The sequence below is a fragment of the Solanum pennellii genome, chromosome 12 (genome assembly GCF_001406875.1).
Source record: "Solanum pennellii chromosome 12, SPENNV200".
Lineage (NCBI taxonomy): Eukaryota > Viridiplantae > Streptophyta > Magnoliopsida > Solanales > Solanaceae > Solanum > Solanum pennellii.
In genome coordinates this window covers 59,162,971-59,175,049 of record NC_028648.1, presented here as the reverse complement: position 1 = coordinate 59,175,049, position 12,079 = coordinate 59,162,971, and positions in this window count along the sequence as shown.

The window sequence follows — 12,079 nt, the reverse complement described above, 5'->3', positions numbered from 1 at the left end:
CCCCCCCCATCTCAGACCCATTTTTGGTCCTTTTATAAAAATTCCATATACTAAGAATGTTGTAATAGCTATAAAATTCAAGGGAAGCCCTTTTGTATAAACATTACAACAAACAAAAAGCAAAATTTCAAATTCCAAAATTTGACCATAAAACTCAAATCTACTTTATTAAATTTTATCACGCAATAATCGGTATGTACCTTGTACGTAATGAAGGCGTAAAAGTAGAGAGTGTGTTACCTTGATTTTGACATTCAGGAAAACTTTAATAGAGAACGTTTGGGAGGTCAAAGAAGGAAATGAGAAAGAAACTCATATCCCTCCCGTATCTTCACTTTTGATCCGCGACAAGCAACTACAACAACATCTTAATATATCAGGGTCCAATTTATGTAGGTTGAAAGAAATCTTTTTATAAACATCGAGACCAGAAATGCCCTCCTTTTTTGTTATTCACTGACCCAATATGGAAACAGCAATCGCATCCTATCCTTTTTCTCTGTCGACAATGTTGTAGATTCACATATAACAAAACTACTCTTCACAGCTAGACACTTTTTTACGCACTCTTTATGATACTCATGCCGACAGTTAAAAATGCAATCTTTTCATGATACTTTTAGTCAGTCTGCAATAACATGAGTAATATATAAAGGTCATCGGGGTATCTCAAACAAATAAGTAACAGTAAAAGGAATATAGTTCTACTAAAAATAAAATCAAGTAAAAGTTTAACAACATATAATTGAATAAAACAGTAATAGTCACTAGAAGGAACGAATAATTCTTAATGCCTATTTAGATCTAGAAGCTAACGTCCCTAAGCTCACCCTTCAACTGAATAAGACGCAAACTTCAAAAAATGAAGAAAATTACAACATAGAGGTCGTGGAGAGAATATGCCATATGGAAAACCAAAAAGTTTCTCTGTAAGGTTTCTTTATCATGCAAATAAGAAACTTTTTGATTAACCACCTGCACAATCTCACCTCGACCTCTATGTTGTGATTTTATTCCTACTTTGAGGTTTTTATCTTATTTACCTATAGGGTGATCTTATATTGGTTAGCTTCTAGAGGTAAATAGGCATTAGGCATCTCTCATTGCTTATACATGACTATTACTCTCCTATTCAATTAAGTATTGTTAAAATTTTAATTTATTTTCTTTTTCCTGTAGAGTTATATCCCTTTTCATATTACTTATTTCTTTGAGATAGCTTCGATGACCTTCATATATTACATGCATTATTGTAAAATGATGACACATACAAGGAAAAAATTAACATTCTTCATCGTGGGCACGAGTACCATAAGGAATGTGTAAAGAAATGGTTGGTTGTGAAGAATAGTTGTGCTATGTGCAAATCTGCGACATTGTCTACAGAGAAAAACGACCAGAAGATTGTGAATATTGGAGACGATTTATGTTTCCGTATTGGATCAGTGAATAACAAAAAATGAGGGCATTTATGGACCCGATAGTTATAGCAATATTTATTACCCACTAAGATGGACCCGCTGTAGCGGTCAGGATGCTGCTATGGCAGCCACATAGCAGGTATAACGGCTTGTCGAGGATTAGAAGTAAATATAATGGAGGGGAATGAGTTTCATTCTCATATCCGTCTTTGACTTCTAAATTTAATAGGGTAGATTAGAGTTTTTGGGGTTAAATATCATAATTTGAATTTTTCATGTTGTTTGTTGAAATTATTGGATCATGGGGCTTCCCTTTCATTTAAAATGCTACTACAACATTCTAGGCATAAGGATTATGGAGAAAAGAGAAAAAATGGGTCTGAAATAATAGGGAAGGGTTCCTTGTGTAGAAACTTGATTCGAACATGATTGAGGGTCCTCGACCCGCCCTATCAGGCTGCTTGAGGGAATTCTTGCTCCTCTTCTAACGTTCCTTTGGATTCCCCTAGACTTTCTTTTGCATTCTTGGGGGGGAGGGGGGAGAGGGTGGTGGTGCAATTTCTGTGGACATTCAGACAATAAATGTGTTTTTAAGGATGTCAGACTTTCCTAATGATGAGTTAGTGGTCAAATTAAAGATAATGTATATGAGGTGGTTATAGAACTGACTGGTCAACAACGAGTACTAGAGTAAGGTATATTGGCCCACTAGAAAGGGAACTACTAGTGTCTGCTTCTATATAGTGGCACCCATGTGGATAATAGTGATCGGCTCGAGGATTCGCCCACTAGGAAATCTTACTGATGTAACTTATCCCATGCCCTAGTAGAGGAATGTACCTATTAAAGGACCAATTGAATGTGAGGACAACAAAATGTGAGAGTGTAAGGATTTCTACCGAGGCAGTAAGTAGGGCTCGCCTTTCATGAACTATTGTTTGTTCTTTGCAAATGAGTTAGGGTACCCATGGATGATACATACCAAATATATGAGATGTACCCCTATTCAATCCCCTATTAGTAGGAAGCTTTTCACACTCGATAAGAAAATGAATAGCGTAGATGGAGTTGGGAGCAATCGTGTTGCAGTAGGTTTAGGCTATGAAGGTTATATCGATGATGAGGGAAATTTCACTCCTTCCCAGTCCCAGCACCCATCCTCAAATAGGCGTGTGGATGCGGCCTTTGTTGTTATTTGTAGGGCTTTTCCTCTATCGGTAACACGATCTCACCTGCCATTGCCGAGGAGAACGAGTTGCTTCCTGACAACTTAATTGAAAGTAGAGGAAGAAAAAGGTGTAAGACTGCCTTATTGGCTGGATATGGAAGACTATCAATGTTATCTTCACACGCGTTTCTCCCCAACAAGAGTTTCCCAAACTTGAGCCGAAGGAATTTGTGAAGTTCTCCATTCGGAGCTAGTTGTGGACAGGCGAGTGGGCCCTATAGGACCTTGCATCCAAGTACGACACTTTCGCCCGCTGGTTATGTTTAAATTAGATTTGATCTTTTTCCTATTTGGGCATGAAGACATCTTTACTGCTTTCATTTTTTTGTTAGCACATGAATGCTCGTACAAACTTTTTGTTTTTGGAATTCATTTTTCTTATAACTATTTGAAATTTACTATAGAAGGAACTAGTGTAAACAGGTACAAAATTTACTAAAAAGATATAATGTGTAGAAGAAAAGACAGAAAAACTCACCATAGGAATGAGAAGTAGAAGTTTTTGAAGATCATCATCGTCTCCACCTATGAAACATCACTTAATCCTGCAACCATACTATGTCTAGTGGCATAGCAATAGATTAATTATACAAACAAACATGTAGTGGTAGGAACCATCGATTGACCCGAATCCACCACATAATGTCATGCCAAATAACCTAAGAAATATGCATCTTGAATATGAAATCGCTACCCCTCCCCCCCCTAACTCACCCGCGCACTACCTCGCTCAAGTGTCATTACCTCGAAGCCGAAATACAACTAAATCTTCTGTTATCAACTCCACTCACACTAGATCATATCCTAATCTCATAAAATATAATAATTCCGCGAGAACCAGACTCTTAATCTTACAACTGATTCTTACCTTACACACGCTTATTATAAAACATGTGAAACAATAGCCCTAACTTAGCAAACCAATATAAGCAATTCCAACCACCTATACAAAATAGCCTGAACTTTCAAAATTCACAATCAACACTTACAACATTAAACATATTCTCTCTATCCACACAAGAAACCACCCCAACATTTAAACATATCAACCTTGTCCTTCAAAGAACAACACACACAAGTACACACGTATAGGTGTCAACATATCACCCGATCCAACAGTAAACTATATATATGACATTGATTTATTCCATTTTCTAGCCTTCAGGTTTCAAGACATTCCTAAAGAATCCTTAACCTAAACCTACACCTTAAAGTTGAAGAAACCTTTTTGACACAAGATATGTTAATCCAACTTTATTAAAATATTTAATACCAACCAAAAATGAATATATTTTTTATGACAACAACTTATGCCATAAAATGGCCTTAATGAACAAGATCTTAAGGGAATTAACAACCCCACTAAATCAAAATTTACACTATATGAAAAAAACCACAAAATAATAACAAACTATAAGACACCAAACTATAAGAAACAAACCCCATTACCCCAAGCCATTCTAACTAAAAAACTTAAATCAAAACAAAAATGTCTCCAAACTCTCTCAACTCAAGACTCCATTGAAGAGGAAGAGCAAGATTTCACTAGGGCTTAAAGAATTGAAATTTCTTCTATAATTATTTGAAGATTTAAAAGTTATGATTGCTTTTCACTCTTGGTAATCCTTTCCCCAAGAGGTCCTCTCAAATTGAGCTTTCAAAAGTTCGACCAAAAGTTAGGGTTTTACTCTTAAACATGGGTTTCATTCTTAAGCGAATTTTTTAGATTTATTATGATTAATTATGGATATTTAGGGTTGATTATGTGTATAATTATGATTAATTGTTGTTGTTCACTTGATGTCCCCTTAGACCCATGACCTTCTCCAATTTCCTAAATCTTGGATTTGATATTGTGGATTGGTTGAAGATGATGGATATACCAATTGTTTATGTTGATGTTAGTTATGTTATTACTTCATGATTACCTTAAATTATGTGTTGATAATGCATTGTAAGTTTGATTTAAGTATCAAGTCCCTTAAAGTGAAAAAAAGTATGAAGGTTGGTTCTCCATGGAACTCACGTACGAGAGGTGAATCATTTAGATGATGATGATTCTATATCTATTGTGTTGTTGTGGTATTGATGAAAAGGTTTCCTCATCCTTAACTATACATTTGAATTAAGTAAGGTTGTATATGATTGAAAGGTAGTTCTCATGATTATAATGTAATAATAAAGTGAAAGGCTTACTTATTTGGTAGTGTTTCTAAAGTAAAAGGACCATTCTCACTTATGGACACTTATGAACTATTATGATAAGATGTTGACATGAATGCCTAGTAAAGACTAAGGTGAAATTATGTGATGACATAAGATGTTTATTAAAGGGAATAATAGTGTAACACCAATAGAACATGAAAATGAGATGGGACTATAACTTAGTGGATGCACTTAGATAGCTAGTATGAAAGATTCCACCTTAGGCAAGTGGAAACCCTCTCTTTTCGGTGTGGAAGTAGAACACCAGATTCCATGTAGCTCACATGGTCTATGTCGATTATTGCAATATTTCCCAAAAATGTAAAAGTAAATGAATGAATGAATAAATGAATGTAAGGTTATGAAATCCCACTAGGGCTTTCTTGAGGGGTTCTACATAGTGGAAGGAAGGGTATGAGACTTCTCTTGCACATTGCACATGTAGGATTTCAAGAGGGGGTTGTAGTAGGGTTCCCTTATGATTACGTTGATTTTGGACTATGTATTGTAAGCTATGTATGGGTATTATGAACATGGTTGATTCATCTTATTGTATGCTTATGATGATTATGGTGTTATGTCATATTAATGTAGTAGGTGGATTATAGTTGACAATGAGCTTTTGATGAGATAATGGGATCCTATCCATGGTATTGCACTAGTGTTGCTTAGGTTGCTTATATGTTGGGTTACTATTATGTTGATTTGGCTTATGTTCCTTGCCTTGAATGTATATTGGGTTTTACTTGTTAAGGAGCATGTTATCAAGTAGAATGTCTTTTTCTACATATTTCAAATGTTTTATATTCATGACACTATACTTAGTACGTGTTCTATACTAACCCATATTGTTTTCCTTTTTCCCAACAATTGTAGTTTCGGGTGATTGAGGTGATTCAAGGCCATTTTCTAGAAGCTTGGATTTACTTTCCCAAGTTTGTAAGTCCTCAAGTCCGAGGAAGAAATACCTATGGTTATAGCTTTACTTCATTTTTTATATTTGATAGACTATGTTATTCTATCCTATCCTAAGACTTTCTATTGATGTAAGGGCTACGTACCAATTTTCATATTCCTTTGTCTATATGGTAGATAAATTAGTTTCTATTTTGGTATAAAGAAGAAGTTGATTTCTAAATTATAAAAGTTTAAAAAAATCCATATTTTTCAATGACTATATGCGATAATGAATGCTAAGGTCTTGTCTAAGACCTCTTCAAGGTCAATGACACCAGTTACGACTACAGGGTGCTCTTGAGTCGTGACAAACTTGGTATCAGATCCTAAAGTTGGAAAGATTGTAGGATTTATGTCTCAAAATACCAAGTCTAGTAGATTCTTGTTCATGGGTGTGAAGCGCGCTACACTTACGAATGAGAGTCTATAAGACGTTTAGGAACTTCCACTCCTTTGTCATTCATTGGTCGTGCCTAAGAGTCTTGACTCTATATATTTCTTTCTTATAACCCTTTCTTGTGCTTATAGGATATGAATACAAGAAGAACTAATGCAAGGAGGTCCGAGGAGAAAAATATGAATGAGACGGTTCCCCCTCAAGCTCTTCAAAACCCCCCAGAACCTATTGAAGAATGAGATATGTCTAATGTTGAGATAAGGACAACCACTCATAGTTTGACTCAAGTTTTTTCAACACAAATGGCTAGGACATAGGGTGCAAGTGAACCCCAATTCCAACACAACCACTTCTCAATTTAGGAATTTCACAAGGATGACTCCCCCTACTTTTTTTGTTCCAAAGTGAAGGAGGACTCACAAGAGTTCATTGATGACGTGTTTAAGGTGTTAGATGCTATGGGTGTGTCCTCTCAAGAGAAGGCGTAACTAGCCGCCTGCCAACTCAAAGATGTGGCTCAAGTTTGGTATGAACAGTAGAAAGAAGAGAGACCCATTAGAGAGTGTTCGATAGGTTAGGCATCATTTAAGGAAGATTTTGTTGATAGGTTCTTCCCCTTGGAATTGAGAAAGAAGAAAACTCAAGAATTTGTCAATCTTCGTTAAGGAAATATGAGTTTTAAGGAATATAGCCTCAAGTTCACTCAACTATCCAAACATGCTTCTACTATGCTGGCAGATTCTAGGGCTAATATGAACAAATTTGTTATGGCGATATTAGATCTTGTGGTGAATGAATGTAGATTTGCTATGTTCATTCCTAGCATGGACATAACTCATCTCATGGTTCATGCAGAACAAATTGAGAAGCAAAACCTTAAGCAAGTTGGTAAGGAGTTGAAGAGGTCAAGGGTCGATGATGGAAATTCTTCTAAGGATAAATTTGAAGTTCAAGATAAGCTAAAGTTAAAAAAGAGGTTTTCCAGCCAAGGTCCTTCTAACACTCCAAGGTTTAACAAAGGTGGGGTGGTTAAACCTAAACCACAATAAAATAAGAGTGGTGGTTCTTATATTGAAAAGTCAAATTGTGCATAGTGTGGTAAGAAGCATGAAGGCAAGTGCCTAGTGTGCACGGGTAATTTCTATGGTTGTCGTAAGAGTGTCCACATGAGGAGAGATTGTCGTATGTTAAAGGTTCAAGAAAGGGAAAATACTCCAGTACAAACAAATGATCCTAACTTTGATGCTCCTAGGAAGAATCACTTCCATGCTCTCCAATTTTGAGGTGATCAAGAGAGCTCTCAGGATGTTGTTACCAGTATGTTACAAGTGTTTTCAATTAATTTTATGCATTGTTGGATCCCCGTGCCACCTTATTCTTAGTAACTTATTAGATATGAATTTTTTATGTGCTCTGCGATGTCTTAGATGAACCTTTTTCAGTTTCTACCCAGTCTGTGATTCCGTTATTGCTAAAAGAGTCTATAGGGGTTGTCCCATTTCATTGACCAATAGAGTAACATTGGTGTATTGGGTGACTTGATATATTGGACTTTGATGTCATATTGGGGATAAATTGGCTACAAACTAGTTTTGCGTTAATTGATTGTAGAACCCTGGAAGTCAAGTTTTAATTTCCTAATGAATCCGTGTTAGAAAGGGAGGAAACTCAATCCCTCGAGGTTGAATTATTTCATGTCTAAAAGCTTGTAAGTTGATTTCTAAAGGATGTCTCTATCATATTGTCAGAGTCAAGGATATTGAGTCTGAGACTCCTCCTTTAGATTTGGTCCCCATAGTTAAGGATTTTCCGGTAGTTTTTCCCGATGACTTAACCGGATCCCTCCAGAACGAAAAATAGATTTTGGCATTGATTTATTGCAGGATACGTAACCCATATCAATCCCTTCTTACCGAAGGCCCATGACAAATTGAAGGAATTAAGAGCTCAACTTAAGGATTTGCTAGATAAGAGTTTTATTCAAACAAGCATATCTTCATGGGGTGCATCAGTACTATTTGTGAAAAAGAAAGATGGTTCACTTAGGATGTGTATTGACTACCAGCAATTGAACAAAGTCACCAAAAATAATAATTATCCACTCCCTAGCATTGATGAATTGTTTGACCAACTCCAAGGAGCGAGTTACTTTTCAAATATTTATTTGAGGTTGGGTTATCACCAACTTAGAGTGAGAGGTGTTAATATTCCAAAAACGGCCTTCCGAACAAGGTATGGTCACTACGAGTTCTTAGTCATATCCTTCGGGTTAACTAATGCCCCGTTGTCTTTCATGGACCTTAATAATGGAGTCTTTAGAAGTCATCTTGATTCGTTTGTGATTGTCTTTATTGACGACATTTGGTATATTTAAGGAGTAAGAAATACCATATGAGCCACTTGAGGATATCTTTGCAAGTCCTATAGGATAACCAATTGTTTGCTAAATTCAATAAGTGTGAGTTTTGTCTATGGTTGGTTGATTTTCTTGGTTACATTATTTCAAGTGAGGGTATAAGGGTCGGTCCAAAGAAGACGAAAGCGGTTAAGAATTGGCCTAGACCCCTAAGTCCTATCGTCATTTGAAGCCTTTTAGGTTTCGCTGGGTATTATAAGAGGTTTGTAGATGGATTTTCATCTATTTCTTCTCCTTTGAGAACCCCAACCCAAAAGAAAGTTAAGTTGAAGTAGATGGAAGCTTGCTAAAGAGGTTACCATGAATTGAAACATAAGCTTACCTTTGTTTCGATATTGACTTTACCGGAAGGTACCGAAGGGTTTGTTGTGTATTTTGATGCTTCTCGAGTATTTTTTGAGTTGTGTCCTTATGCAACATGGCAAGGTGATAGCATATGCCTCTAGGCAACTCAAGGTAAACGAGAAGAACTACCCAACCCATGACCTTGAACTAGCGGCCGAAGTGTTTGCTTTGAAGATGTTGAGACATTAATTTTATGTAGTTCACGTAGATGTGTTCATCGACCATAAGAGTATCTAATATGTGTTCACTCAAAAATAATTGAATCTACGTCAAAGAAGGTGGTTAGAACTTTTAAAAGACTATGATATGAGTGTCATTTAACACCCCGGGAAAGCCAATGTGGTTGCGGATGCCTTGAGTCGAATGTCTATGGGTAGTGTGACTCATGTTGTTGATGTGAATAAAGAGTTAGTAAGACATGTGCATATAGATTGGCCCAGTTGAGTGCATGACTTGATAATTTTCCAAAAGGGGATGTCATGGTTCGTCATAACTCTGAGTCGTCTTTACTAGTTGATGTGAAGTCTAAGCAACATCTTGATCCTCTATTGATATAGTTGAAAGAATCGGTTCTTAGCAAAGCAATTGAGACTTACTACCAAGGAGGATATGGGGTACTTAGGTACCAAGGTAGGTTGTGTGTGCCATATATAAATGGCTTAAAGGGGAAAATTTTTGAAGAGGCTCACGACTCCCGATATTCCATTCATCGGGGTGCTACCAAAATGTATCATGACCTACAAGAAATATATTGTTGGAATGAAAGTAAGAGGGACATAGTGGACTTTATGGCTAAATGTCCAAATTCTCAACAAGTCAAAGTCGAGCATCAAAGGTCGGGAGGCCTATCCCAAATTTTGGATATCCCACTTGGAAGTGGGAGGATGTCAACATGGATTTTGTGGTAAGTTTTCCTCAAACTCAAAGGCAATATGACTCCAATTGGTAATTGTGAATAAGATGACGAAATAAGCCCATTTCCTTCCCATCAAAGTTACTTTTCCGGCGGATGATTATGCTAAGGTTTAGATTACCAAGATAGTGAAGTTGCATGGAGTTCTGTTTTCCATTATTTTGGATGGAGGCACCCAATTTACTTCTTAATTTTGGAAGTCATTCCAAGAAGGGCTTGGTACTAAGGTAAAACTTAGCACTGCATTTCTTCCTCATACGGATGATCAAGCGGAACGCACCATCAAAACCTTAGAAGACATATTTAGGGCATGTGTTATTGATTTTAAGGGTAATTGGGATGATTATCTAACGTGGATAGAATTCTCCCACAATAATAGTCACTATTCAAGTATTGACATGGCTCCATTCAAAACACTTTATGGTATGAGGTGTACATGTCTGGTTGGATGGTTTGATGTAGGTGAGTTTGCTCTTCTTGGTACAGAGCTTGTTACGAATCCATTGAGAAGGTTCGTCTCATAAGGTAATGGTTGAGAATTGCTCAAAGTTGGCAAAAGTCTTATGCCGACAATAGAAGAACGGACTTGAGTTTGAGGTAGGTTATAGGGTCTAGTTGAAGATCTAACAAGTGAAGGGGGTAGTGAGATTTGGTAAAAATGGGAAACTAAGTCCCCAATATGTGGGCCTTTATGAAATTTTGAAGCGAGTCAAAAAATTTTCCTATGAGTTGGAACTACCAAATGAATCGGCCCCAGTTCATTCGATGTTCGATGTTTTCATGCTTAACAAATGCATAGTTGACCCGATGCCTATTCTCCCTTTAGAAGGCTTAGGGGTGAATGAGAACCTTTCTTATAAAGAGTTCCCGGTCGAGATCTTAGATTGTCAAGTTAAGAAATTGAGGAATAAATAGATTTCCTCCTTAAAAGTCTTATGGAGAAACCATTAGTCGAGGGTGCAACACGAAACGCCGAGGCCGTCATCAAATCCCGCTATCCTCATATTTTTCCTCTAGATCCTAGCCAAGGTTAAGGTTAGTAGTTTCTCTTAATTTAGTATAAGTTGAGAGTTATGTGTAATATTGAAGTTGTCATGGTTTTTCCTTATATAAGCATGTCGTTGTGAGAATCCATGCTTAAATGAATTTTAAATTTCCGTGCATTATATTTCCCATGTTTGGCTTGCATTTATATGTGATATGAATATGTAGTCTTCATAAGAGTTGTATTAAGCATGCTTTGTGGTGTCTAGATAAAGACATATCGTGTTGATTCTGTAAATTTCCAAAATGATGCTCATTGACATTTGAGAAGGTATTTCCTCGTATGGTTATGTGAAATAATGAGTTTGGTGCATAATGATGTTGAAGAGTAAGTTCCTATGTGATGTTATTCTATGAAGTTGTACTTATGTTGTTTGTTGATGGTACGCTAGTCATGAGTAATTTTCTTCCCTAGAAAAAGGTCCAAGTGTCATTCAGGGACTAATGTTCCCATCGGGGAGTATTGAAACACCCCAGAAATCCAATGATCTAAGCTAAAGCCTCACATTATGAATAATGACTTAAAATGTTTAAAATGATGTTTCTAGATATAAACTAATGTAATTAACTTGTTTTGAAATTATTAGAGTCTAAACATAAAGAAACAACCATGACGTCCGGAATCTAGTGAAATTAAACAAGTAGGTGTTCTAAGGTCTTGTGAAGGGTTGGAAGTGTCGTGTGATGCTAAATCTTGTAAAAAAAATTTAAATATGTACAACAATGTTTTAGGTCAAAATGTCGGGGTACGACCACCCAAGGGGTCCTTGAGAAGGACCGAAACTTTTGACCAAAAGCTGTCAAAAGACAACAGCCCTCCATTAATGCATTTGAAGGATCGTCAAGGGAGTGACGCCCCGTAGGTCAGCTCGTGGGTTGATACTTAGTATTCCCACAAAGCCTTCTTCAACACCCCCTCAGTCAACAATAATAAGGGTGCAGGATAGAGCATGGAACCATTACTAGGTGATTCTAGTTATAATTAGTAGGACGGAGCGTGGAACCATTTCAAGGTATTTCTAATCATATTTATCACTACTAGGTGATTCTAGTCATAATTAATCATAAAGGTTCAATTGTAACTTTTAATGTCAAGATTCTTCATATACAATAGCTTCTAGTCCAATTCATGATCATATGATCCTAACATTGA